General features: G+C 50.4%; 1 long non-coding RNA gene across 2 annotated transcripts in view; it reads left to right on the top strand.

Annotated features, from left to right (window-relative positions):
• The window catches only part of LOC141203156 (uncharacterized), a 43,824-nt gene extending 18,616 nt beyond the window's left edge, over nucleotides 1–25,208 (top strand). For both annotated transcript variants that reach the window (XR_012274293.1, XR_012274292.1), the window contains exons 2-6: nucleotides 23,835–23,965; nucleotides 24,176–24,240; nucleotides 24,456–24,641; nucleotides 24,985–25,046; nucleotides 25,127–25,208. This is a non-coding gene — a long non-coding RNA (uncharacterized lncRNA). The remainder of the gene's footprint in view (nucleotides 1–23,834; nucleotides 23,966–24,175; nucleotides 24,241–24,455; nucleotides 24,642–24,984; nucleotides 25,047–25,126) is intronic.
• The last annotated feature ends 2,203 nt before the right edge of the window (nucleotides 25,209–27,411 follow it).

A 27,411-nucleotide genomic window follows, 5' to 3' on the forward strand; every position in this document is an offset into this window, starting at 1 on the left:
GGCCGGCTCCAGGTTTTCGTAGGCTCAAAAGAGTCTCAGTGGGCCCCTTTAACACATACCACAATTCATGATGCACAGATAAGGCGGAGAAATATAGATATAGTACAATGCCAAAGATTTCACTTACCGTATTTTTCGGACTATAAAGACGCACTTTTTTCCCTCCAAAATGTTAGCTACGCTGTGTGCCGGCTATGAAGGAGAGTGAAGTCACTGCTCCCCGCGCACACAGTCCCGGCATGGGGAGCAGTGACTTCTGGCAGCTGATCTCTCCTTGTGAGCCACGCATGGCAGTGATGTCATGCGCGGCTCACATGGAGAGATCAGTGCGGGCAGACAGGACGCAGCGCTGGAGGAGAGAAGAAAGGTGAGTATCAGTGGTTTTTGTTTTTTTTATGTGCAGCATGATGGGGATTAGGGGGACCATGCATACCAGGATAAGGATTAGGGGGACCATGCATACCAGGATAAGGATTAGGGGGACCATGCATACCAGGATAAGGATTAGGGGGACCATGCATACCAGGATAAGGATTAGGGGGACCATGCATACCAGGATAAGGATTAGGGGGACCATGCATACCAGGGTAACGCTGAGGGGGCCATACATACCAGGGTAACGCTGAGGGGGCCATACATACCAGGGTAACGCTGAGGGGGCCATACATACCAGGGTAACGCTGAGGGGGCCATGTGCAGCATGATGGGGATTAGAGGTGCCATCCATACCAGGACAGGGATGAGGGGTGCCATGCATACCAGGACAGGGATGAGGGGTGCCATGCATACCACTATACCAGGTGTGGCAAGTCGACTCGCTCGGCTCTCCTGGAGGCAGACTCAGGACACACGTTCTCAGGTTTTCCTTTCTGCTGGTTTAATATCAGCCATAAACTCATGCAGGTTTCACAGGAAAAACAAACATGACCCCTCTGGGTTAAACGAAAAAAACAAAACAAAGTATAACTCAGTCCATAGATGAGCGGGTTCCGCCCGCTCTCGGTAGCATAAACTGCACTGCTAAAGTCCATGTGAAAAGCTCTGCAGCTTCCACAATACTGTCTGGAGACTTCCCTCTCCCAGACCACACTCCAGAGAAAAAAAAAAAGGGACTGAGCTTTTACACATTGCTCAGCCACACCCTGAGGGGAGGTAGGGGGAATGGCGTCCCGCCCTCTTTGCCATTCCCATAAAACCGCACACCCTTTAACAAAGTAAGCCTACCAGCATATAACACGCTGGCAGAAAAATAAAGTCGGTCTTAGTTCACACAGGAGAGCATCCTGAGTGACACATACCTCCCCTCACATATAAAACCAGTGACACTGTCACACAGGGTAAGGATGAGGGGTGCCATGCATACCGGGACAGGGATGAGGGGTGCCATGCATACCGGGACAGGGATGAGGGGTGCCATGCATACCGGGACAGGGATGAGGGGTGCCATGCATACCGGGACAGGGATGAGGGGTGCCATGCATACCGGGATAGGGATGAGGGGTGCCATGCATACCGGGATAGGGATGAGGGGTGCCATGCATACCGGGATAGGGATGAGGGGTGCCATGCATACCGGGATAGGGATGAGGGGTGCCATGCATACCGGGATAGGGATGAGGGGTGCCATGCATACCGGGATAGGGATGAGGGGTGCCATGCATACCAGGATGGGGATGGGGACCACGTATAAAAGGGGGGGCATATATACCAGGATGGGGGATATTGTCAGAATTGGGGGACATTACCCCTATACCAGTGTCAGCAGAAGACCCCCTCCCCCTTAAAAGTGCATCATGAACACATTTTTGGCTTAAATTTTTTTTTTATTATTTTCCTCCTCTAAAACCTAGGTGCGTCTTATGGTCCGGTGCATCTTATAGTCCGAAAAATACGGTACTTCTTACATTTCATGAGTGATATCTATTGTAAATTCTATAATAGCTCAGAAACCGGCGAATCCTCACAGTGCATGGGGCGTGTCAAGGGGGGATTCAAAAGTTTTCATTTTAGACTGTACATTATAGTCCTCCAAACAGTATTATGGGCACTACATAGTCCTCCATACAGTATTATGGGCACCACATAGTCCTCTATACAGAATGGGCTCCATACTGAATAATGGACCCCATATAATGTTCCATACAGAATAATAGGCCCCATATAATGCTCTATACAGAATAATGAACCCCATATAATGCTCATTACACCATAATTGACCCCATATATTACTCCATGCAGAATAATGGGCGTCATGTAATATGCCATACAGAATAATGGGCCCCATATAATGCTCCATAGAGAATGGGCCCCATATAATGCTCCATAGAGAATGGGCCCCATATAATGCTCCATAGAGAATGGGCTCCATACATAAAAAAATAAATAAAATACTCACCTCTCCTCATACCCTGCTGGCTACAGGTCCTGTCTCTTCAACACTGAGACGTCACAGAGTCAGAAGACGCAGAGGAGACTGGACCTGCGGCCAGCAGGGTATGACGAGAGGTGAGTATTTCAAACACCGTAAAGCACGGGGGGGGGGTGGTTACACCGGGCCCCCCCAACTCACAGGCCCAATAGCGTTCCAGTGTCCCCAACTGTGAGTGCCCCCCCCCCCCCTCTTGCCCAGGGCCCTGGCACTTGCCCTGGTGCAATGGGTGGTTATGCCGGCTCTGGCCCTGTAGCTGGTGCAGGATCAGTCTGGGGCAGGGGTCTGTATAGTAAGGTCTGAAGTGTCTCGATCTCAGGTCCGATGTGATTTGAACATTCATACAGATCGAGAGCCGATGATCTCACACTGACAGCACGACCCCAACCTGCTTGAAGGGTCCATCTGCTACAATAAATCTTTCTGATCCTCAGCAGAGCGACCATAGATAACATTCAGGATCTGGCCCTGGACTTGTCAGGAGGTGAGCAGCATCCTGCCACTTCCACACTCTACAAAAAGTATAAATCTCCTGTCCTGACCACTATCCGGAGCTCAGGCTAAGGCCACGGCCCCACTATCAGTATTTGGTCAGTATATTTTCTCAGGAGTGGGAACCAAAACCAGGTCAGTAACAATCAGAGAAAAGGTATAATAGAAACAAGTCACCAATTCTGTATTTATCACCAACTCCTGGTTTTGTCTCCCACTCCTGTGAAAAAATACTGACCAAATACTGATAGTGGGGTCGTGGCCTTACAAGAATCAAAGATGTCTGCCCTCTCGTACTGCTCAGCGGCTGAAGCTTCTCTCCGGCAGGCATAAGAACGTGGCCTGTGCCGGCTATTCTGGGCTGCAGATGCCCAGCTGGCACATGTACACAATGAAAGATACAGGGCCGCCCTGCAGTCTGTAAAGAAGCAGCTGCTTGGCCACCGGCCTGGAGGGCATGTGCCCCTCTGGCCCACCTCGCCCCTGGTCAATATGATACCATCTTTTTCATTACTTGGTGAGGTTAGAAGAAATTTCACTCCAAGACAGTGGATTTTGTACTTTATTCCAGTATATTTATACACAGAAAACATGGCAATGAAAAACAAGTAGATGCACGTGCATAAAAATGTCCCAACATTAATTAAAAAAAACCTTTAAGATACAGATAATACTTGTATACAAAAATATTAACACAATTTCAAATTGTATATAAAGTGCACAAAAGTCAATAGCCCTGACATATAGTGTACACAGGGTCCCCCCACATGGTATACACAAAATACAATGTCATCCAGGAAATAACAAAAAATAACAAATACATTTAATCTATTCTGAAATCCCATGTCTATACAAGATAATAATATGTAAAATTCTACAGTGTCAAAGAAATGAGCTAGAGACTACTACATGGCGATGATGCCTACGAACAAGATAATGCCCAGCTAATGCTGTAAATGATACAAATATTACCAGTCACCCAATTAGACACATGAGGTCCGGGCAAGTGATTTTCTACAGTTCATTGACCTCTATGATGACATCTAATATTTTCAATCATTTATAGAGCGGGGTACATTGGGCCTCATTAATAAATCTGCTCACTAGAAAACTAGTTGCCCATACTAACCAATTAGAGCTCAGCTAAGGTTGTTTTAACTGACCTGGAAAAGTAAAAGCTGTTCTGTGATTGGCTGGGATAAGTAAAAAGGCTGTTTTAATAAATGATTCCCAATGTACCAAGCCCCGCCATAAATGTTATTGATTACAGTAGGGGCCACAATATCCCATGTGTATAGTCATCACATTCATCTTATTGTCTGCGGTTACCTTGGGACATGCTACATTGAGATGTAAGAAGATGATATCAGTGGGGTCCATGAGGCAGAGCAGTGTGTGGTACGTGTGACATTTCCTAATATCGAGCAATCAATACTGTACCTTGGTCTGGAATGCAAAGTCTGCGTGGACAAGGAAGGGGCTCCCAGATGCCAGCTGTAAAACCCGTCGCTCCACCATCACACGCTCATCACCGTCAGCAAGCAGGGCTCTTTTGCCGATGATCTTAACAGCAAAATGTTTGCGGGTAGATGAATCTTCCGCCAGCAGGACCGTTCCATAGCATCCCCGGCCAAGCACTTGATGGAATAATAATCTCCTCTTGATGGTATCAGAGACTGTGCTTTTGGAGCTAGTTGGCCGAACACCGCTGCTTCCTTCAGCTTCTTCAGCCTTCTGCTTTAGATCCATGGGTTTCTGTCCTAATGTAATTCTTCTTCTTTTCTTCTCCTTTTTGTCCCCTGATGAGATGAAGATGGCTCCTCTCTTCTTGGCTCCCATCTTCTGACTTTCTATCTTCTCCTTTTCTTCCACTTCTTCTTCTTTCTTCTGGACAGGTTGTTTTGTCCTGTTGACTGAAGACTTCCTCTCATCATCAGATGTGTCATGGGAAGGTCTTAGTCTCTTCGCTCCTTCTCTCCTCACCACGTTCTCCTCTACTTCTTCTTTCTTCTGGACTGGTGGTTTTGTCCTGTTGACTGAAGACTTCCTCTCATCATCAGATGTGTCATGGGAAGGTCTTCGTGTCTTCACTCTTTCTCTGCTCACCACAATCTCCTCCTCTTTTGTATCCATATTATTGCTTTGCTTAGAGTTAGCCGACATCTCCTCCACTGTTGTTGGTCAATTCCAACTGTCACTTCCAACTGTCACTCAGTGCACTTCATATGGAATCATCATGCATGCACCACCACTGGTCATGTGATCAGCATCTGACCAATGATATTTAAGAGATAAATGAACATTAGCTGAGATTAAATATTCAGGTAATATTCAGATATTCTGTGGAACACAAGGTCCCACATTTACTAATAGTAATAGTACTGCACTAAGTCGCCAATTTAATTTACATTGTTACTACAGAGCATCAGATGAATGTAATATAATAAATATTAGCAAGATGTATGATTTCCATCCACTCTACGTATCATAGAAATACAGATGTACTATCTTTTTATATAGAGATGTAGCAGAAGCCATCCTGATTGTTTGCAGCATGCTATGGTGATAGAGAAGCATGCATGACTGTGCCATGCAAATGGTGAGGAGCACCAAAATGGGACATATGATTCACGTAGCCAGGGGCGTAATGTCCGCGGTCGCAGTGGCAGTCACTGCGACCGGGCCCAGGGGGGGTTGGGGCTTGTAAACGCCAGCAGAAATTTCAACAGGATGTGTGTATCGCAGTGCACAGTCGCTTCGGGTCCGTGCATGACAAATCAGGGGCTGGGGTGTCTGGGGCCCACCAGGGACATTTACTCCAGGGGCCCACCCGGGCCCACCCACCCTTCAGCTATTTGCAAATACCTGTTAGCCGTTATACCCATTATATTGGCGGCTCCTGCCCATCACTGTGCCCTCACCAGAACTGCGATGTACAATTACTGTAGTTTGCATTAAAGGGTTTTTATTGGTGAAAACAAGTTATCAGCGATGCACAGGTTGGGAAGGGGATCACTTATTTATTGGTGGAATCCGCACTGTCAGAAGAATTGTGGCACTTTGAGTATTTGGTGAGATTTTTACCTCTGTATTTATAAGACAAAACCAGGAGTGGAGCAATCCGAGGTCATGTTTTATGCATTTCTCACCCACTCCTGGTTTTGTCTTATAAATACAGAGGTGAAAATCTCACCAAATGCCAACTTGCTTTCTCTGGTGAACCTCTGTAACTGCATCTCTGCTGCTGTGTAATAGTCACAGGGCAGGGAGGGGTTAAACATCCAAGTATTTAATATCTATTGGAAATAAAGAGGTTTCCCCTTATTGATATCAGATAAAACAAATGACCAACCACAATCCACTCTACCAAGACCAATATTACCAGATAGAAGGCAGAAATACCACCACACCGTGACCAGATCACATGTTACCACCACATAGTGCCCAAATAATGCCACATACAAGGCACAAATACCGCCACACCATGACCAAAGCACATATTACCACCACATAGTGATCAAATGCTACCAGATACAAGGTATAAATACTGACACACCATGAGACCACATATTACCACCACATAGTGACTGAATAATACCACATAGAAGGGACAAATATCGTCATGTCATGACCAAAGCACATAATGCCACCACATAGTGACAAATAATGCTAAAATAATAAAAATGTAAAAAAGCTCAGTATATTGGGTCAGTGTACAGGTTATACAGTGATCACCAGTGACATTATGCACAGGAGCTCTGTATATAGTGTACAGGTTATACAGTCATCACCAGTGACATTATACACAGAAGCTCTGTATATAGTGTCAGTGTACAGGTAATGCAATGATGACCATTGATATTATACACAGGAGCTCTGTATATAGTGTACAGGTAATACAGTGATCACCAGTGACATAATACACAGGAGCTCTGTATATAGTGTCAGTGTACAGGTAATACAGTGATCACCAGTGACATTATGCACAGGAGCTCTGTATATAGTGTCAGTGTGTGTGTATAGGTAATACACATACTCACCAGTGATGTCTCTAGGTGAAGTTCTTTATCTGCAGACCGATATATCACATCTTCTATGCAGGACTTATCGCTGCAGAAAATAACATAGTTAGCTATAACTGATCACTTCCAGAGCACAAGCCACACTTTTCCTAAGATTTCTACACTGCATGAAATGACAAAATGCAACATAGTGCCGCACTACACAGTAAAAATAAAACACAAAATACATTTAGGGACTCCATCTTTAATAAAAAAAAAACATCATGAGAGATCAGAGATTATGGGGCCCAGTCAGAGCCGTGCATAGAGATCATGGGGCCCAGTCAGCGGCGTACATAGAGATCATGGGGCCAATCAGGTTAGGGGTGTACATAGAGATCATGGGGCCCCCTCAGCGGCGTACATAGAGATCATGGGACCCAGTCAGCGGAGTACATAGAGATCATGGGGCCTAGTCAGCGGAGTACATAGAGATCATGGGGCCTAGTCAGCGGCGTACATAGAGATCATGGGGTCCAGTCAGCGGCGTACATAGAGATCATGGGGCCCAGTCAGCGGCGTACATAGAGATCATGGGGCCCAGTCAGCGGTGTACATAGAGATCATGGGGCCCAGTCAGCGGTGCACATAGAGATCATGGGGCCCAGTCAGCGGCGTACAAAGAGATCATGGGGCCCAGTCAGCGGCGTACATAGAGATCATGGGGCCGAGTCAGCGGCGTACATAGAGATCATGGGGCCCAGTCAGGGATCGTACATAGAGATCATGGGGCCCTATGAGGTGAGGCTCTCACCTCCTCAGGGAGCTCTCACAGGGCATCAAAGGCCTTAGTATGAAGCAATACTAGAAGACTTGTGGAATTGCTTCATACTAAGGCCTGTGATGCCCTGTGGGAGCTCCTGAGGGCACCATACTGGGGAGGTGAGAGCCTCACTTGGCAGTAGTAGGAGCAGCATCTCCATAGTGTGGCATTCACATCACACTACATGCTGCACTGTACAGGACTCCCAGCCGACAGCAGGACAGATGAGGAGGTAACTGGGACCAGCGCCGGACTGGAGTACCTGGGGCCCACCAGGAAAAAATCAATCTTGGGGCCCACCAGCACCATGCAGTTACCGTATATAGGAATAACATAAGTCCACAAACTCTTTCAAAATGAATCAACTTTATTAACCAATAAATCTCTGCTGCTGTGTAGTAGTCACAACACAGGGAGAGGTTAAACATCCAAGTATTTAATATGTATTGCAAATAAAGAATGTTTCCATTCTTAATATCCGAAAAAACAAATGACTGACAACTATCCACTTTACCTAGACTAATAATACCATATAGAAGAGAGAAATACCGCCACACCATGACCAGAACACATACCACCACATAGTGATCAAATACTACCAAGTACAAGGTATATATACTGCCACACCATGAGAAGACCACATATTAGCACAACATAGTGACTGTCTGAATAATACCACATACAAGGGACAAATACCGCCACGCCATGACCATGGCACATAATGGCACCAGATAGTGACTGATAATGAAAATGTAAAAAAGCTCTGTATATAGAGTCAGTGTACAGATAATATAGAGATTATCAGTGACATTATACACAGGAGCTCTGTGTATAGTGTCAGTGTAGAGGTAATACAGTGATCATCAGTGACATTATACACAGGAGCTCTGTATATAGTGTCAGTGTACAGGTAATACAGTGATCACCAGTGACATTATACATAGGAGCTCTGTATATAGTGTCAGTGTACAGGAAATACAGGGATCACCAGTGACATTATACACAGGAGCTCTGTATATAGTGTCAGTGTACAGGTAATATAGTGATCACCAGTGACATTATGCATAGGAGCTCTGTATATAGTGTCAGTGTACAGGTAATATAGTGATCACCAGTGACATTATGCATAGGAGCTCTGTATATAGTGTCAGTGTACAGGTAATATAGTGATCACCAGTGACATTATGCACAGGAGCTCTGTATATAGTGTGAGTGTACAGGTAATATAGTGATCACCAGTGACATTATACACAGGAGCTCTGTATATAGTGTCAGTGTACAGGTAATATAGTGATCACCAGTGACATTATACACAGGAGCTCTGTGTATGGTGTCAGTGTACAGGTAATACAGGGATCACCAGTGACATTATGCACAGCTTTGTATATAGTGTCAGTGTGTGTGTATAGGTAATACACATACTCACCAGTGATGTCTCTAGGTGAAGTTCTTTAACTGCAGACCGATATATCATATCTTCTATACAGGACTTATCTCTGCAGAAAATAACATAGTTAGCTATAACTGATCACTTCCAGAGCACAATCCACACTTTTCCCAAGATTTCTACACTGCATGAAATGACAAAAAAAGAAACATAGCACTGCACTACACAGTAACAGTGCTCCAGTGTCATTCTGTGCCTGCTCATCTGTCAGCAGACATATTTGTCTGATGGCAAAGATCTAAGAGAGATGAAGACAGAAGACCTATGGATTCCGTTGGGAGTGAGGATTTTTCTTTATTAAAGATGTAGTCCCTAAATGTGTTTTATTTTTAATAATAATAAAAAAAAAAAAAATTCTGTCTTTTTTTTTCTGTTTACTAGAAATTGATGGTGGTTATGTCTAATTTGGCGTGAAACCATGAATTTCGGGCTTAGTACCAGCTGATAAGGCAAAGCTGGCCTGGTACTAACCCTATTTTTACCCAGGGTGCCACTCACCCCCAGGGCCGCTGGAAGAGCCGGGTAAAGCACCTGGAAATGGTGCCATGATGAATGCGCCATTTTCAGGGGTGGCTGTGGGCTGCGATTTTCAGCGTGGAGGGCCAAGAACGCTTGGGCCTTACCATGCTGCGAATCCCAGCCTCCAGCTGCCTTGTTTTATCTGGCTGGCGATCAACATATGGCGGGAAAAAAAAAAGTTAAGTTTAAAACAAATATTCGGCTTCTCTCTCTTTTGATCGCCAGCCAAGGTAAAGCCAGGCAGCTGGGGGTGGCAGTACGTAGCTGTCTGCTTTATCTGCGGTGAGAATCAAAAATTCATTTTTAAAATTTTCTTTTCACACTTTCATATGTGACAGACCCAACAGTCAATCGCAGATGCTGTCAAAGAGGATGGGCTTCTGTGATTGGCTGTTTGAGTAATGTACAATCAGCCCATACATTCTAGTATGGTACTATGTATGGGCAGCTTTCAGGTTACTCAAGCAGCCAGTCACAGACGCCCATTCTCTGTGTCAGCGTCTGTGATTAGCTGTTGGGACAGTCACACATATAGAAGTGTGAAAATAAATAAATAATAAAACAAAAATGACATAGCGCTCTGCAGAATTTTTGATTCTCAGCGCAGATAGAGGTGGCAGCCCGTAGCTGTCTGCTTTATCTGCCTGGTTTTACCTTGACTGGCGATCAAAAGTCAGGAAAGCCCAATGGTTTTTTTAAATTATTTAAAAAAATAATTTAAAAAAAAAATGCGTGGGCTCCCGCCATATTTTGATCGGGGGGGCTGGGGGCTGGGATTCTCAGCATGGTAAGGCCCAAGCATTCTGGGCCCCCCACACTGAAAATGGCAGCCTGCAGACACCCCTGGAATTTGCGCATTCATCGTAGCGCCATTTCCAGGCACTTTATCCGGCTCTTCCAACGGCCCTGGTGGGGGGTGGCACGCTGGGTAATAATGGAGTTAATACCAGCTTTGTATTATCAGCTGGCACTAAGCCTGAAATTCATGGCGTCACGCCAAACTAGACATGGCCACCATGAATTTCTAGTAAACAGAAAAAAACACAACACAGAATTTTTTTTTAATAAAAATAAAACACAAAACACATGTAGGGACTCCATCTTTAATTAAAAACAAAACCCTTGCTCTGACGTAATTCACAGATCTTCTGTCTCCAGCTGAGCTACATCTTTGCCATCAGACAAATATGCCGGCTGACAGAGATGAGCAGGCACAGAATAACACTAGAACCCAGTTGTCAGAGAAGTGCTCAGCTGGCCTCCAGCCGCCGACCATGTTTTGCTGTGCGTTGCAAATAATGCATACTTTCAAACACATGCTTATTTTTGCAATGCAAGTCTACGGTACATTGCGTCTGCGCTGATTTACAACGGATGCGTTGTAACGCACAGCATAAACGCAATGTTAACCCAGCCTAACAGCAGCGAGAAGGGGAGACGGAGCCCTGGAGACCGCCTAGTCAGTCTACTGCTGGTACTATCATGCCCATTGCCCAGTATGTACTGCCAGCCTCTGTGGTATTAGCATTCAAGCTCACATGGCATGTCCTGCCAGCCAGCCACTGGTGTTAGTAGTAGCATGATAGTACCACACCACCAGTGGCTGGGCAATGGGCATGCATGATGGTACCACCAGTGGCTGGCAGGACATGCTGGGCATGATTCATGCCTAGTATGTCCTGCCAGCCTCCTTGGTACTATCACGCCCACCCACTATGTCCTGCCAGCCACTGGTGGTAGTACATGCTGCTGGGCATAGTACCAGTAACCAGAGGCTGGCAGCAGGACATGCTGGGCAATGGGCATGATGATAATCATGCCCATTGTCCAGCAGTATTTACTGCCAGCCCCGGCCAGGGGTCCTCCCAGTCACCCCTCCCCCCTATCCCTTCCTCCCCCCTATCCCTTCCTCCCCCCTATCCCTTCCTCCCTCCCCGTTTCATACTGACGCGTCGAGATGAGCTGCAGCCGCTGCCTGGAGCGACGCAGGGTCCGTACTCCACAGCGCGCACAGGAAGCAGTCCCAGGGCAATGACGTCATCACCCTGAGACTGACCTCCTGCGCACGCGCCGGCAGTGTCGCTGCGCAGAGGAGGCAGAGGGCCCATCACTAATCATATCGGCAGTGCTGCGAACCGGGGGGGGGCCCTCTGTTCTCTGTACAGGGCCCAGAGGGGTTAGGGGGCGGGGCCATCAGGACCCGGGGGTTTTCCCGATCCTCCGGTGGGCCAGTCCGCCCTGCAGAGGGGCATATGTATACATGCAGGTCGGCCACATCCCAGTGGTGCAGACACATCCACACTGCACCCTGTATACTTGTGCACTGCCGTCTGCTGCAGTGGTAGGAGCCGCCTGAATGCATCTTCTTCCTGCCGGAGAGGAGCTTGTGGGCCTGTGCGGTGAGGAGGTGGACGCTGCGCACCTCCTGAGAAGTATATGGCACTCCATGTATCTGTGCACATAGTATACCACTCTAGTGTATAGCAGAAAGGAGACATCGACCAGAAGAGTCCAGGCATGTGGGTGATGCTAATAATTATTATATTGATAACCAGGTGGAAGAGGAGGAAATGCAAAAAAAGGGGGGAATTAAAAACTATACGCAAAGGGGACGTCGAGACAGGAATTACAATTAACACCAGTGGGAATGGATCATGATTAGAACAGCAAAGGGATAATACAGAGAATCAAGCCACAAATTAATCCAGTATATAAAAATATATATACATATCATTAGTTAGATATATCTGTACATATGATTGTTTAATTATCATAAACTTTACATAAAGTGCAAGTGCCTCCAAAGAATAAATCTACATAAATTATATATCTCATATGTGAACAAATACAGGTGTTTCTCACTAAATTAGAATATAATCAAACAGTTATTGTTTATTTCTGTTAATGCTGATGATTATGGCTATACGAGTTTCACTTTTTTGTATTGAAGAACTGAAATAAATTAACTTTTTGATGATATTCTATTTTAGTGAGATGCACCTGTATATGTATATATACAAGGGCTGGTCCCTTATTATTTGGATGTCGGTGTGAATCCTGTAGAGAGTAGTGCACTGACTTGGGCATATGTGCTGTTGACAGATATGTATTTGTATCCACTTTAAGCGTTTTTAAAAAAGGTGACCACATGTGCATTGTACTCACACTATAGCAGATGCAGATCCCACTCCTGATTGGCGTCCACCCGATGTATGTTTCGGCTTCTTGTCTTCGTCAGGGGGTGGCATCATTCGGAAAGAGCTAAGAGTTAAACGGCCAACTATAGCCAATCAGGATGGAGGTATGTCTCCACCAACCAATGGGTGCTGAGGAGGCGCGGCGCGATACACAACGCGCACCAACGCTACGAGGAAACTATGTGACCTGTGATGCTGCGAGCACGTGATGGAGACACTTGATCGGGGGTCACGGGGCACATATAGATACAGTCGGGGAGGATGATGTGGAGACGTTCATGTGTATTGCCTCTTCAGCAGACATCTACTGATTGAGTGTAGATATATCGGATAAAGTGGAAAATCTTCTTAATTTATAATGATGGATAACGAGTATAGGTTATATACTACAGCAATACACAGGAATAGGGGGTAGTGAGTGTTACATGTATATAACCATAGGTGGATTATAATGAGGACGATCTGGGCTACCGCCCGGGGCCCCGAACCTCCAGGGGGCCCGGGGCTCCGGGGTGTCTATGGCCAGATTGTCCTCATTATATGTGCTGCGCCACGGCACATACCGGCAGGCAGTGGGGGGGGGGCCCAGGATCGCTCCCCCAGCAGCGGCACACAGCCGCTGCTTCTTCTTCGGCCGGGCCAGCACTGCAGCAGTTAACTTCCCTGTGCTGGCCCGGCCGCGTCACTGCTAGGAGACACGGCCCTGTGCGCGGCCGTGTCTCCTAGCTGTGACGTCACGCAGTGCGCACCCGGCCTGCAGTGCTGCACCGGAAAAGAGCTGGAGCCGAGTCGGGGGATGGTGAGTGTGTGTGTGTGTATGTATATGTATGTATGTGTGTGTGTGTGCAGGCAGATGTCATTGTGTGATGTCTGTTTATATGTATTTTTGTGCTTCAAATGTGTTTATGCGTGTATGTATATGTCTGTATATGTTTGTGTGTGCGTGACTGCGTGCGGCTTCCTGCTGAGTATAGATGGCGCCGTGCGGCCTCCTGCTGTCTCTGGGGGGGCGCCGTGCGGCCTCCCGCTGTGTATAGATGGCGCCGTGCGGCCTCCTGCTGTCTTGGGGGGGGGGGCGCCGTGCGGCCTCCCGCTGTGTATAGATGGCGCCGTGCGGCCTACTGCTGTCTCTGGGGGGGGGCGCGCCGTGCAGCCTCCCGCTGTGTATATATGGCGCTGTGCAGCCTCCCGCTGTGTATAGATGGCGCCGTGCGGCCTCCCGCTGTGTATAGATGGCATTGTGCGGCCCCCTGTGTATAGATGGCATCGTGCGGCCTTCCGCTGTTTATAGGTGGCGCCGTGGGGCCTCCCGCTGTGTATAGGTGGCGCCGTGCGGCCTCCCGCTGTGTATAGGTGGCGCCGCCCGCTGTGCATAGGTGGCGCCGTGCGGCCTCCCGCTGTGTATAGGTGGCGCCGTGCGGCCTCCCGCTGTGTATAGGTGGCGCCGTGCTGCCTCCCGCTGTGTATAGGTGGCGCTGTGCGGCCTCCCGCTGTGTATAGGTGGCGCCGTGCGGCCTCCCGCTGTGTATAGGTGGCGCCGTGTGGCCTCCCGCTGTGTATAGGTGACGCCGTACGGCCTCCTGCTGAGTATAGATGGCGCCCTGCGGCCTCCTGCTGTCTTTGGGGTCGGGGGCGCCGTGCAGCCTCCTGCTGAGTATAGATGGTGCCGTGCGGCCTCCTGCTGTCTCTGTGGGGGGGGGGCGCTGTGCGGCCTCCTGCTGTGTATAGATTGCGCCGTGCGGCCTCCTGCTCTCTCTGGGGGGGGCGCTGTGGGCCTCCCGCTGTGTATAGGTGGCGCCGTGTGGCCTCCCGCTGTGTATAGATGGCGCCGTGCGGCCTCCCGCTGTGTATAGATGGCGCCGTGCGGCCTCCCGCTGTGTATAGATGGCGCCGTGCGGCCTCCCGCTGTGTATAGATGGCGCCGTGCGGCCTCCCGCTGTGTATAGATGGCTACGTGCGGCCTCCCGCTGTGTATAGATGGCTATGTGCGGCCTCCCGCTGTGTATAGATGGCTACGTGCGGCCTCCCGCTGTGTATAGATGGCTACGTGCGGCCTCCCGCTGTGTATAGATGGCTACGTGCGGCCTCCTGCTGTGTATAGATGGCTACGTGCGGCCTCCTGCTGTGTATAGATGGCTACGTGCTGTAGCATCGGCGTCTCTGCCCCGTTCTAGGCAGAGACGCCGTCCCTCTCACCTCCCCGCTCCTGGCGCGGCGTCCTCCAGCGCTGCTCTCCCCGCTGCTTCCGGCACGCGCTCCTTCCCCGGTAGTGTGCTTAGGGCGCGCGCGCGCGCGCTCCCCCTCTCTTAAAGGGACCGCGCGCGCCATCCTAAGGAGTCCCCGGCCAATTGCCGGAGGACCTCCCATATATAAGGCACTTCCTCCAAAATGGAGGTGCCCGAGCAATGTTGTAGCACTGTTCACTACTCTGCTTCAGCCCTCAGGTCCCGTTGCCAGTTACCTGCCAGATACCTGCCAGATTCCTGCCAGTCTGCTGTCTAATTCCTGCCTGATATCCTGCTACCTGCCTGCTAGCCTGAGGTCCGACGGTCTGCCTTCCAACTTCTGTCAGTCTGTCTAAGGACCAGCTTGCCCGCTCACCTGGGAGCGCACATCTTCTACCTGCCTGCTTGCCTGAGGTCCGACGGTCTGCCTTCCAACTCCTGTCAGTCTGTCTAAGGACCAGCTTGCCCGCTCACCTGGGAGCGCTCATCTGCTGCCTGTCTGCTAGCCTACCAGGAGGCTCTGCCGTCACGTGCTGTGACCACCCGCCTGTCCAGAGACTCCTGCCCGCTCACCTGGGAGCGCTCATCTGCTACCTGTCTGTTGGTCTTCCTGGAGGCTCCGCCGTCACATGCTGTGACCACCCGATTATCCAGAGACTCTCGCCTGCTCACCTGGGAGCTCACGTCCATCATCTGCCGCCACAGGTCGTACCAATCCTTTACCCAGAGACTGCCCCGGTCACTTGCCGTGACCTCCTGCCCATTCATCCAGAGACTGCCCCGGTCACTTGCCGTGACCTCCTGTCCGTTCATTCAGAGACTGTCCCAGTCACCTGCTGTGACTGCCTGCCCGTCTACCCTGGTCACCACCCGCTCCCTTACAAGGACCGCCCCCTTGTATAGTAGCTCAGAGGTTCCGCCTCCCAGACCCGTTACAGTTTGCTCGGGCCATGGAACCCGGTGGCACCCAAGCTCCCTCGCTCTCGGACCTGTGTCATGAACTTTCCCGTCAGAGGTCCCAACAGGAGTCCATCCTGGGTCACCTGCGGAATGTCAATTCTCGCCTGGACACTCTGACTGCTCTGCCTGCAACCACCGCCAGTGCCATGACTCGCAATCCGGCAGCTCCACTGCCAACTAATAACATGGTATCCTACACCCGGACCCCGGCTTTCTGCACCTCCTCGTTTCGGAGACGACTCCGCCCAGGCTCGGGGCTTCATAAATCAGTGCACCCTGCACTTTGAACTCCTGTCTCACCAGTTTAACTCCGACAGGGCCAAAATTGCCTTCATCATGTCCCATCTCACCGGAGAGGCCCTGGCCTGGCTAAATCCTCTATGGGAGAGAGGAGACCCCCTGGTGTCCGACTTGCCTGCCTTTCTCACGGCTTTCCGGAAAGTCTTCGACGAACCCGGACGGAAGACCTCATCCGCATCATCTCTGCTGCGCCTCCGTCAGGGAAGTCTCACCGTGGGCCAATATGCCATACGGTTCCGTACCCTTGCCTCGGAGCTGGCCTGGGATAATGACGCTCTGGTTTCCGTCTTCTGGGAGGGTCTGTCCGGCCGTATAAAAGATGAACTTGCCGGTCGGGATATTCCTACCACTCTCGATGACCTAATAACTCTTGCCACCCGGATTGACCTGCGGTTCCAGGAGCGTGCCAAAGAGGTCACCCGTGAGAGGAGGTTTCCACGTCTAGCTCCTACTTTTCAGAAACCCGTCACTCCCTCCGTCTCTCCTCAGCTACACTCTCCTGAGCCTATGCAGGTCGACCAGACCAAGATGGTCGGTTCTCGCCAAGAATCTCGCCGAGCCGAGGGAAGCTGTTTCTATTGTGGCAGTATGAAGCACTTCATCCGTTCCTGCCCGGAAAAGCCGGGAAACGCCAGTGTCTAGGACCACTCGGAGAGGTCGTCCTAGACAAAAGTAAGCCCTCTCCGTCTCTGACCTTACCGGTCTCTATTGCTTGGGGAGAAAACCGTCTCTTTGAACTCGCCCATCTGGATTCTGGAGCTGCTGGAAACCTCATCTCCCAGTCTCTGGTAGAGAGATACCATATTCCCACCAAGTCCCTGGCTGAACCATTGTCAGTCGCCTCCGTGGATGGAAGACTTCTCTCGGAGACCATCCTGCTCGTCACCGAACCCATAACCCTGCAGGTGGGAATGCTGCACTCTGAGGAGATCTCATTCCATGTGCTGTCCGGACTTTCTCACTACCTGTTGCTAGGTCTACCTTGGCTCCAGACACATGAACCCGTATTGAACTGGCGGTCCGGTGGAGTACTCCGATGGAGTCCTGACTGCCATAGGACCTGCCTGGTCCCGGTCCGTCCACTTCGCCCTCAGCCTACTCCAGCTAACTTACCTGGTCTCCCGGCTCCCTACTGGCCCTATGCGGACGTCTTCGGTAAGAAGGAAGCTGAGACGTTGCCACCCCATAGGCCATACGATTGCCCGATCGACCTGGTACCTGGCACCACTCCTCCCCGTGGGCGTATCTACCCGTTGTCTGCAGCCGAGACCCGAGCCATGTCTGAGTACATTGAAGAGAATCTGGCTAGGGGATTTATCCGAAAATCTACCTCCCCGGCTGGAGCCGGATTCTTCTTTGTCAAAAAGAAAGACGGCTCGCTACGTCCCTGTATTGACTACAGAGGACTCAATCTCATCACGGTAAAAAACTAATATCCCCTGCCACTCATCTCCGAATTGTTTGACCGTCTCAAGGGCGCCAGGATCTTCTCCAAGCTGGATCTACGAGGAGCGTATAATCTGGTCCGTATCCATCAAGGAGACGAGTGGAAGACAGCATTCAATACCCGGGACGGTCACTACGAGTACCTTGTGATGCCCTTCGGTCTCTGTAATGCTCCCGCTGTCTTTCAGGAACTAGTCAACGACATCTTCCGTGACCTCCTGTACTCCTGCGTAGTGGTATACCTGGACGATATCTTGGTCTTCTCTCCGGATCTCCCCACACACCGGAGGGATGTTCGTCAGGTCCTGCTTAGGCTTCGGCAGAACCACCTTTACGCCAAATACGAGAAGTGCCTCTTCAATCAGACCTCCCTTCCGTTCTTGGGCTATGTCATCTCCCAAACAGGTCTGCAAATGGATCCCGAGAAGCTCTCTTCCGTTCTAAAATGGCCTCGTCCTGAAGGTTTGAAGGCGATACAGCGATTCCTGGGCTTCGCTAATTATTATCGTCTTTTCATCCCACACTTCTCGTCTCGGACTGCTCCCATATCTGCACTTACCCGTAAGGGGGCTAACCCCAGGACATGGTCGCCTGAAGCCGAGGAGGCCTTCCTTTCCCTAAAGAAAGCCTTCGCCTCTACTCCCGTCCTGCACCGTCCAGACTGTAATAAACAATTCTACCTGGAGGTTGATGCCTCCTCCTCCGGAGCCAGAGCGGTGCTCACCCAGAAGTCTTCTACTGGGAGAATGGTAACGTGCGGCTTCTTCTCCAAAATCTTCTCCTCGTCGGAGCGCAACTACTCCATTGGAGACCGGGAATTGCTAGCCATCAAATTGGCACTGGGAGAGTGGCGCTATCTGCTTGAAGGGGCTCTCTACCCGGTAATTATCTACACGGATCACAAAAACCTGGCATATCTCCAAAATGCCCAGAGACTCAATCCTCGCCAGGCCCGGTGGTCGTTGTTTTTTGCCCGCTTCGACTTCATTCTTCATTTCCGTTCGGCGGACAAGAACGTCAAAGCTGATGCCTTGTCCCGGTCCTTCCTGTCCTCCGATCAAGAGGAGGAACCTACGCACATCATCGACTCCTCCAAGGTGATGAATGTGGCCCCCTTGGATCTGACTCGTCTTCCACCCGGTAAGACGTTCGTAGCTGTGCCAGATCGGGAGAGGGTTCGTCGCTGGGGACATTCTTCTAAACTAGCTGGCCATGCTGGCCAAAAGAAGACCTTTCAACTTATTACCCGGCATTACTGGTGGCCTACCCTGTGTAAGGACGTGGTAGACTTCGTCGCGGCCTGTTCATCCTGTGCCCGTAACAAAGTTCCCCGACATCTACCTGCCGGCCATCTCCTGCCCCTTCCCGTACCTGCTGCTCCTTGGCAACACATCGCTATGGACTTTATCACCGACCTTCCAGTTTCTGCCGGTTGTACTGTCATTTGGGTTGTCGCTGACCGTTTTTCTAAGATGGCCCACTTCATTCCCCTGCCTGGTCTTCCGTCTGCACCCGAGCTGGCTAAAGACTTTATCCGCCACATCTTCCGTCTCCATGGTCTGCCCCTCCACATCGTGTCGGATCGTGGGGTTCACTTCACCTCTCGCTTCTGGAGAGCCACATGTAAGCTGCTGGACATTACCCTGGATTTCTCCTCCGCTTACCACCCTCAGTCCAATGGTCAAGTGGAGCGGATCAATCAGATCTTGTCCAGCTACCTCCGGCACTTCGTTGATGCTCACCACTCGGACTGGGTGGATCTCCTACCATGGGCCGAGTTCTCTTATAACAACCATGAGAGCGAGTCCTCTTCCAAATCCCCGTTCTTTATAGTCGGTGGCCAACATCCCCGGATTCCACTTCCTGTCTCCGTTTCTGTGGACAACCCTGCTGCGGAGTCTCTTGTCAGCGAATTTTCTACTATTTGGGAGAGCACCAGGTCCGCTCTTCTTCTCTCCTCTGAGCGGATGAAGAGATATGCTGATAAGAGACGTCTGGATCCGCCCCAATTCCGTCCGGGAGACAAGGTTTGGCTCTCATCCAAACATGTGCGGCTCAAAGTACCCTCCTACAAGTTGGGTCCTCGATTCATTGGCCCCTTCGAAGTCCTCAGGCAAATTAACCCTGTGGCCTACAAATTAAAACTCCCGGCCACCCTACGGATCCCCAACTCCTTCCACGTATCTCTCCTCAAACCCGTTGTCTTTAACTTTTTTTCCAAAAATCCAGGTGCCCCTCCTGCTCCGGTTTCCGCTGATGACATCTTTGAGGTAGAGAGTATTCTGGCCTCCAAGAGGGTAAGAGGAAAAACCTTTTTTCTGGTAGATTGGAAGGGGTTTGGTCCTGAGGAGAGAACTTGGGAACCCAGGGAGAACATCAACGCCCCGCTTCTCCTTGAGAAATTTCTTTCTGGCCAAAAAAAGAGGGGGCCTAAAGGGGGGGGTACTGTAGCATCGGCGTCTCTGCCCCGTTCTAGGCAGAGACGCCGTCCCTCTCACCTCCCCGCTCCTGGCGCGGCATCCTCCAGCGCTGCTCTCCCCGCTGCTTCCGGCACGCGCTCCTTCCCCGGCAGTGTGCTTAGGGCGCGCGCGCTCCCCTTCTCTTAAAGGGACCGCACGCGCCGTCCTAAGGAGTCCCCGGCCAATTGCCGGAGGACCTCCCATATATAAGGCACCTCCTCCAAAATGGAGGTGCCCGAGCAATGTTGTAGCACTGTTCACTACTCTGCTTCAGCCCTCAGGTCCCGTTGCCAGTTACCTGCCAGATACCTGCCAGATTCCTGCCAGTCTGCTGTCTAATTCCTGCCTGATATCCTGCTACCTGCCTGCTAGCCTGAGGTCCGACGGTCTGCCTTCCAACTTCTGTCAGTCTGTCTAAGGACCAGCTTGCCCGCTCACCTGGGAGCGCACATCTTCTACCTGCCTGCTTGCCTGAGGTCCGACGGTCTGCCTTCCAACTCCTGTCAGTCTGTCTAAGGACCAGCTTGCCCGCTCACCTGGGAGCGCTCATCTGCTGCCTGTCTGCTAGCCTACCAGGAGGCTCTGCCGTCACGTGCTGTGACCACCCGCCTGTCCAGAGACTCCTGCCCGCTCACCTGGGAGCGCTCATCTGCTACCTGTCTGTTGGTCTTCCTGGAGGCTCCGCCGTCACATGCTGTGACCACCCGATTATCCAGTGACTCTCGCCTGCTCACCTGGGAGCTCACGTCTATCATCTGCCGCCACAGGTCGTACCAATCCTTTACCCAGAGACTGCCCCGGTCACTTGCCGTGACCTCCTGCCCGTTCATCCAGAGACTGCCCCGGTCACTTGCCGTGACCTCCTGTCCGTTCATTCAGAGACTGTCCCAGTCACCTGCTGTGACTGCCTGCCCGTCTACCCTGGTCGCCACCCGCTCCCTTACAAGGACCGCCCCCTTGTATAGTAGCTCAGAGGTTCCGCCTCCCAGACCCATTACACGCGCGGCCTCCCGCTGTGTATAGATGGCTACGTGCGGCCTCCTGCTGTGTATAGATGGCTACGTGCGGCCTCCAGCTGTGTATAGATGGTTACGTGTGCTCAATATTGAGTCATGCAATTAATGTAAGGCTATGTGCCCACGATGCAGAAATGCTCCGGATTTTTTTTGAGCGTTTCCGCATCTACCTGGCAGAAAAAACGCATGCGGATTGTACATGCTTTTTTCCTGCCTGGGACTTGCTGATGTGAAGCGTTCTTCACTTGCATTTCCGCATGCGGGTTGACAAGCGCTTTCCAAGCGATTTTAGCATCACTTGGAAAGTGCTTGACAACTTGGTCACACTATATAAATACATGCAACCGGCATGGATTTATATAGTGTGACCATAAAAGAATGGTAAAAAATAAATATATAATTACATTCTGATGGCCTGCCGACGTCAGCGGTCGCGTGACCCGTCACATGACTAAATGACGTCACGGCAGGTCCTTTTCAGACCATCGCGAGCTGCCGGCAAGCCAGGACGCATCGGATAAAGACACCGGGGGCCATCAGAAGGTAAGTATAATATTTATTTTTTATTTTATTCTTTTTTTACAGGTTCTATGGTACCCGAGTCCGGAGGACAGTCTCCTCTTCTCCAAACCCGGGTACCATCCGCACATTGAAGCGCATGGATTCTGCATGTACAGATGCAGTGATTCGGATTCCATGTGTTCTAATGCAAGTCAATGGCGGCGAAAGCGCCGTGCTTCCGCAAAATAATTGGTAGTGCAGCGGATTTTTCCGCAATGATAATCCGCAGCGGAAATTTACACAGCATGTGCACAGCACATGCGGATTATCATTGGGGAACATGGCAGGCCTTCTATCAAGCGTTTTTAAGCGTTTCTGCAGCGGAATTGCCACCACGGAAACGCTTAAAAAAAGCATAGTGGGCACACAGCCTAAAAAAATTATTATAATTAATATTGTGTTCTCCCCGCCTCAGTCCTCACAGCACAACGCAGAACACGAGCTCCTCATCACCAGTCCTCCTGTCCCGGCACAATGTGCGCACTGCTGCAGCAGCAGGTGGAATAGTGTCCACTGGACTGAGAAGGCCCCGCCCCTTCCGGTGACGTCATGATTCCATGAAATCACTCCTCCCCCTCAAGAAATCAACTCCAATCTAGACACTCCCTTGTTGCTGGGGCGTGGTGACCCTGTAGCTGGGTGATTGCAGTCAGAGTAGTGGTGTTTGGCGTCTGTACTACAGGTAAGAAGATGGGAATGTGCCAAGGTGATTACTACATTCAGTACAATAAGTAGCTAGCTGTAGGTGTGCAGAATCCCACTCCCAATATTGTCAGGGTCTCGCACCCCCTCGTGTCGTGGGCTGTCAGGCTCCCGCACCCCTTCATGTCGTGGGCTGTCAGGCTCCCGCACCCCCTCGTGTCGTGGGCTGTCTGGCTCCCGCACCCCTCGTGTCGTGGGCTGTCGGGCTCCCGCGCCCCCTCGTGTCGTGGGCTGTCAGGCTCCCGCACCCTTCATGTCGTGGGCTGTCAGGCTCCCGCACCCCCTCGTGTCGTGGGCTGCCAGGCTCCCGCACCCCCTCGTGTCGTGGGCTGCCAGGCTCCCGCACCCCCTCGTGTCGTGGGCTGCCAGGCTCCCGCATCCCCTCGTGTCGTGGGCTGTCAGGCTCCCGCACCCCCTGGTGTCGTGGGCTGCAGGCTCCCGCACCCCCTCGTGTCGTGGGCTGCCAGGCTCCCGCACCCCTTCGTGTCGTGGGCTGTCAGGCTCCCGCACCCCCTCGTGTCGAGGGCTTTCAGGCTCCCGCACCCCCTCGTGTCGTGGGCTGCCAGGCTCCCGCACCCCCTCGTGTCGTGGCCTGTCAGGGTCCCGCACCCCCTCGTGTCGTGGGCTGCCAGGCTCCCGCACCCCCTCGTGTCGTGGGCTGCCAGGCTCCCGCACCCCCTCCTGTCGTGGGCTGTCGGGCTCCCGCACCCCCTCGTGTCGTGGGCTGTCAGGCTCCCGCACCCCCTCGTGTCGTGGGCTGCCATGCTCCCGCACCCCCTCGTGTCGTGGGCTGCCAGGCTCCCGCACCCCCTCGCGTCGAGGGCTGTCAGGCTCCCGCCCCCCGTCTTGTCGTGGGCTGTCAGGCTCCCGCACCCCCTCGTGTCGTGGGCTGTCAGGCTCCCGCACCCCCTCGTGTCGTGGGCTGTCAGGCTCCCGCACCCCCTCTTGTCGTGGGCTGCCAGGCTCCCGCACCCCCTCTTGTCGTGGGCTGCCAGGCTCCCGCACCCCCTCTTGTCGTGGGCTGCCAGGCTCCCGCACCCCCTCGTGCCGTGGGCTGTCGGGCTCCCGCGCCTCCCCCCCTCGTGTCGTGGGCTGCCAGGCTCCCGCACCCCCTCTTGTCGTGGGCTGCCAGGCTCCCGCACCCCCTCGTGTCGAGGGCTGTCAGGCTCCCGCACCCCCTCATGTCGTCGGCTGTCAGGCTCCCGCACTCTCCCCTTGTCGTCTGTGGAGAAGATTAATACATATTTTCATTTTTCAGGTTTTCTCTTATAAAACAAGATTCATGAGCTTCTGTCTTTGACCGAAAAAATGGCGTCTGACAAGTCGCTGCTGTCTGCAGAAATGAACACAAACATGGAGGAAGCGCTGTATGAACAGATGCTGATGAAGGTACGAAAGATGAATTGGAGAGGCCAGCAATCACCGGGTGAATGTCTCCTCCGTCAGCCGCTGGGGGCGCGGCAGTCTCCAACATTTACCTAATGTGTATTGTTGGCTTTAGACCCCTCACAGTTGTACTATTTTGGTGCAGGAAAAATCAGTTTGCAGAACCATCCTGTTCATGTTACTCACTGATTCTCACTTGTTGCCTCATTTCAGGCCAAACAGGAGATGCAGAGCAGAATACCGAACTTACCAGAAAGCAGAGATCAGACCCCAGCCGGGTGAGATGGGCGTCCTCTGATTATTATCCAGATTACTTTGTGCATATTATGTGACAGATACCACAGTGGGGTCTTATTGACTGCAACGGTCACATGATGCAACCAACGTGGGGGGTCACATAATTTCTTATGCAGTTGATTACATGTAAATGCTGCTTGGCTTTTGCCGATTTTATTGTGTTTTTGTTCACTTTTTGTTTTTATTTCTGTGTTAGGTTTCAGCATTAAAACTCGCACATCCAAAAATACCAAAATCTTTATTAACATCTGCAAGTCGAACTAGATCCCAGCGGCCCCGGACCTGACGGAGCAGGAGTTAGTCAGCATCCTGGAATCTGATGATCCCTCCGGCTATCGAGTCCCCATGAGCCTTGGAGAGCCCCACGTTGAAGTTGATAATAGTACGTTTTTTTTTAATACAGTGCTTCTCTTTTTAAAGGGATAGTCCAGAGATATCCTTAAAGGGGTTAAAATAGCAAGTATTACAACTTACTAATCCTCAATGGTCAAAGGTGCCATCTCCACAGGTTCTGGTAGGTCCACTTCCAGTCTGCGGACAAAAGTTTGACATCTTGTTGTTGACTTTTGAACTTTTTTGGTTTAGATTTGGGACTTAGAGGGATTGTCCACTACTTGGATTCCCCTTTAAGAACTTATACCACTTATTCATAGCAGCCCTACTAAGGTCAATGGATTGAGTCGGCACCGCAAAGTATCTAAGTCCTGGTGCACTTTGTCCTACAGGTGGAGGCGGCTGCTCGGCGTACGACATAGTGATTAATGGCACCTTCTTTGAGAAAATTACGGTAACTGCAATTGCTTATTCCGACATACGAGCTGTCTGCTCTCCTTTGTGTCAGCTCCTTACTTTGTATTTTTTTATTAGAATAATGAGCTTTTCAGGGAATTTTTTATCACCGTGGCCATGGAGGGACTAGAGAACAAGTACGAAATGGAGCTGTCAAGAGGTAACGACCGCATCACTGATCTTTTCCTTGATTTTTCCATCGACCACACAAGGACTTGTTCTTTCGTGGAGCAAGTTTACCATATAATATATTGAACATTTTTATGTACCAGCCTGTTGTATGGCACCGTATCAAATGCCTTTGAAAAGTCCAGATAGACAACATCCACTAAGTTTCCCTGGTCCAACCTGAACTTACCTCCCCATAGAATCTTTTCAGATTAGTTTGCAGGACAGATCCCTCATAATCATATGTTTAGGTTATTCTTATTGGGGTGCTCCAGGTTAGTATCTCTTAGAAAACCCTCAAAGTTGTTGCCCACAGTACAAGTTAAACTTACCGACCTATAAATTCCAGGCTCAGATGTTATCCCCTTCTTGAATATTGGTACCACATTTGCTATGTGGGTGTAACCCTGGTGGATATGGACCCACTGCCCCACGGGAGGGTTGTGACTAGGCGTCTACTGGTCTCCACTAGAACCTCTGGTGGTGAGGATAGACTGGGCCGCCGGTAGACACCAGGTACCACTTCAGTGCAGTTCCCGGGACTGCAGCAGCATTCCGGAGGTACCAGGGTACCAGACTCAGGAGAGCGAAGACAAGGACTAGGTCAGACAGTCTGAGATCAGGGCAGGAAGCACAGGTTCAGGATAGAGAAAAATGGCAAGGGGGACAGGGGTTTTTGATACCAGAAAACTCCTTTAACGCTTGCAACCTCTGTTGCTTGACTGCTACTCAAACAGTCAAATCAGTCAGTAAGAATTTAGGGAACTTCCATGGCGATATTTTGCATCAGTATTTGTTAGCAGACGCCAGGAGTGGATCCAAAACAGAAGAGGTGAAAGTGTTTCAGTTACTATTTTTCACTGTGTTTGTTCCCCTCTGGTTTTCAGCTTACAAATACTGATGTAAATTAGTGCCCAAAATACTCACTGTGTGAATGAGGCGAGGAAGCTGCTTGTAGTACTGTAATAGAAGTCCTTATTCTGAGGATGAGTTCTGTAATTCTTGTCTTCTCTGCTCCATCAAACTCCCCAGAGCAGGGGCAACCCCTGGAGCAAAGCTTCTGGCGACAGATGTCCAGATGTATGACTCAGTGATGTGTGATGGACCCCGACTCCCAAACAAAATGAATCAGACACATACAAAATAAATACACAAATCATTGCAATTAGGTGTCAAACGTTCTCAACTTTATTTAAATTTACATGACACCGAAAATGGCACAACCCTCGACTCACGAAGAGTCACCCTCCAGCGCTCAGGAGAGGAAAACCCCCTGTGGAGGAAACCTCTAGGGAACCATGGCTGGAGGGCTGCCCTTCCCTTGGGCTTAGAGAGTTAGTGCCGATATATGACGGAGTTTTAGAATTTCTACATATTTACAGAGAACGACATAACAAATATAGACTATTAATGTGATAAACTGGATGTGGGAGAGATCTGGCTGCGATATCTGTCACCACATTTATTGCTGGAACGAATTTAGTTGATCTGATTTCCCAGGTGGATCTACCACTTCTCCCTTACAGATCCAGCTCCGTCTCTCAAGATGTTGGGTACTTGGTTACAGGGGTTGCTCATTATGGATAACCCCTAATAGGATGAGTATCCCCTCCCCCTCCCAATTTATCACCCATTAAAGTCAAGGATCCATCCATGAACTCCCAAAGAAGAGCAGCTCTTTGTACATAGTAACAGAAGGGGATCCTGTTTTGGGGACCCCCCCTCTGTTACCTTCCCTTCCCCCCGGGGTGTCTAAGAAGACAACCCCTTTCCCTGCTAGAACCTCCAAATTACACCAACATTGGCACATTACGTGGGGTGGTCAAGCTCAAGGTCCTCAGGCGCATCATCAGTAATGGCGCTGATCATGGCAGCGCGGCATTCTTTTATGGAATCTTCTTTATGACACTTGTTTATGCCCTCACAATAGTTGTCATGGTTACTACAAGGGCTATTACTGATGCAGGGTCCAAGTATTAACCCTTTCATCATTGGTAATTCACTTTCATTATGGAGGCAAATAACTGCACTTGTTACCAAGCAGGAGTCTTATCATTACGGCTTCCCTTAGGCACCATAAGAAATAAAGATTATAGAACATACGTACAAGTGTTTCAGGAGTGTTTTGCACTTTTTAGATCCATAGATTGGGCTTATAACTAGCACTTTACAAAGCGGAAAATTAAGAGGAAATT

This window comes from Phyllobates terribilis, unplaced genomic scaffold (genome assembly GCF_046119375.1).
Source record: "Phyllobates terribilis strain yellow unplaced genomic scaffold, ASM4611937v1 Scaffold_124__1_contigs__length_5142088, whole genome shotgun sequence".
Taxonomy (NCBI): Eukaryota; Metazoa; Chordata; class Amphibia; order Anura; family Dendrobatidae; genus Phyllobates; species Phyllobates terribilis.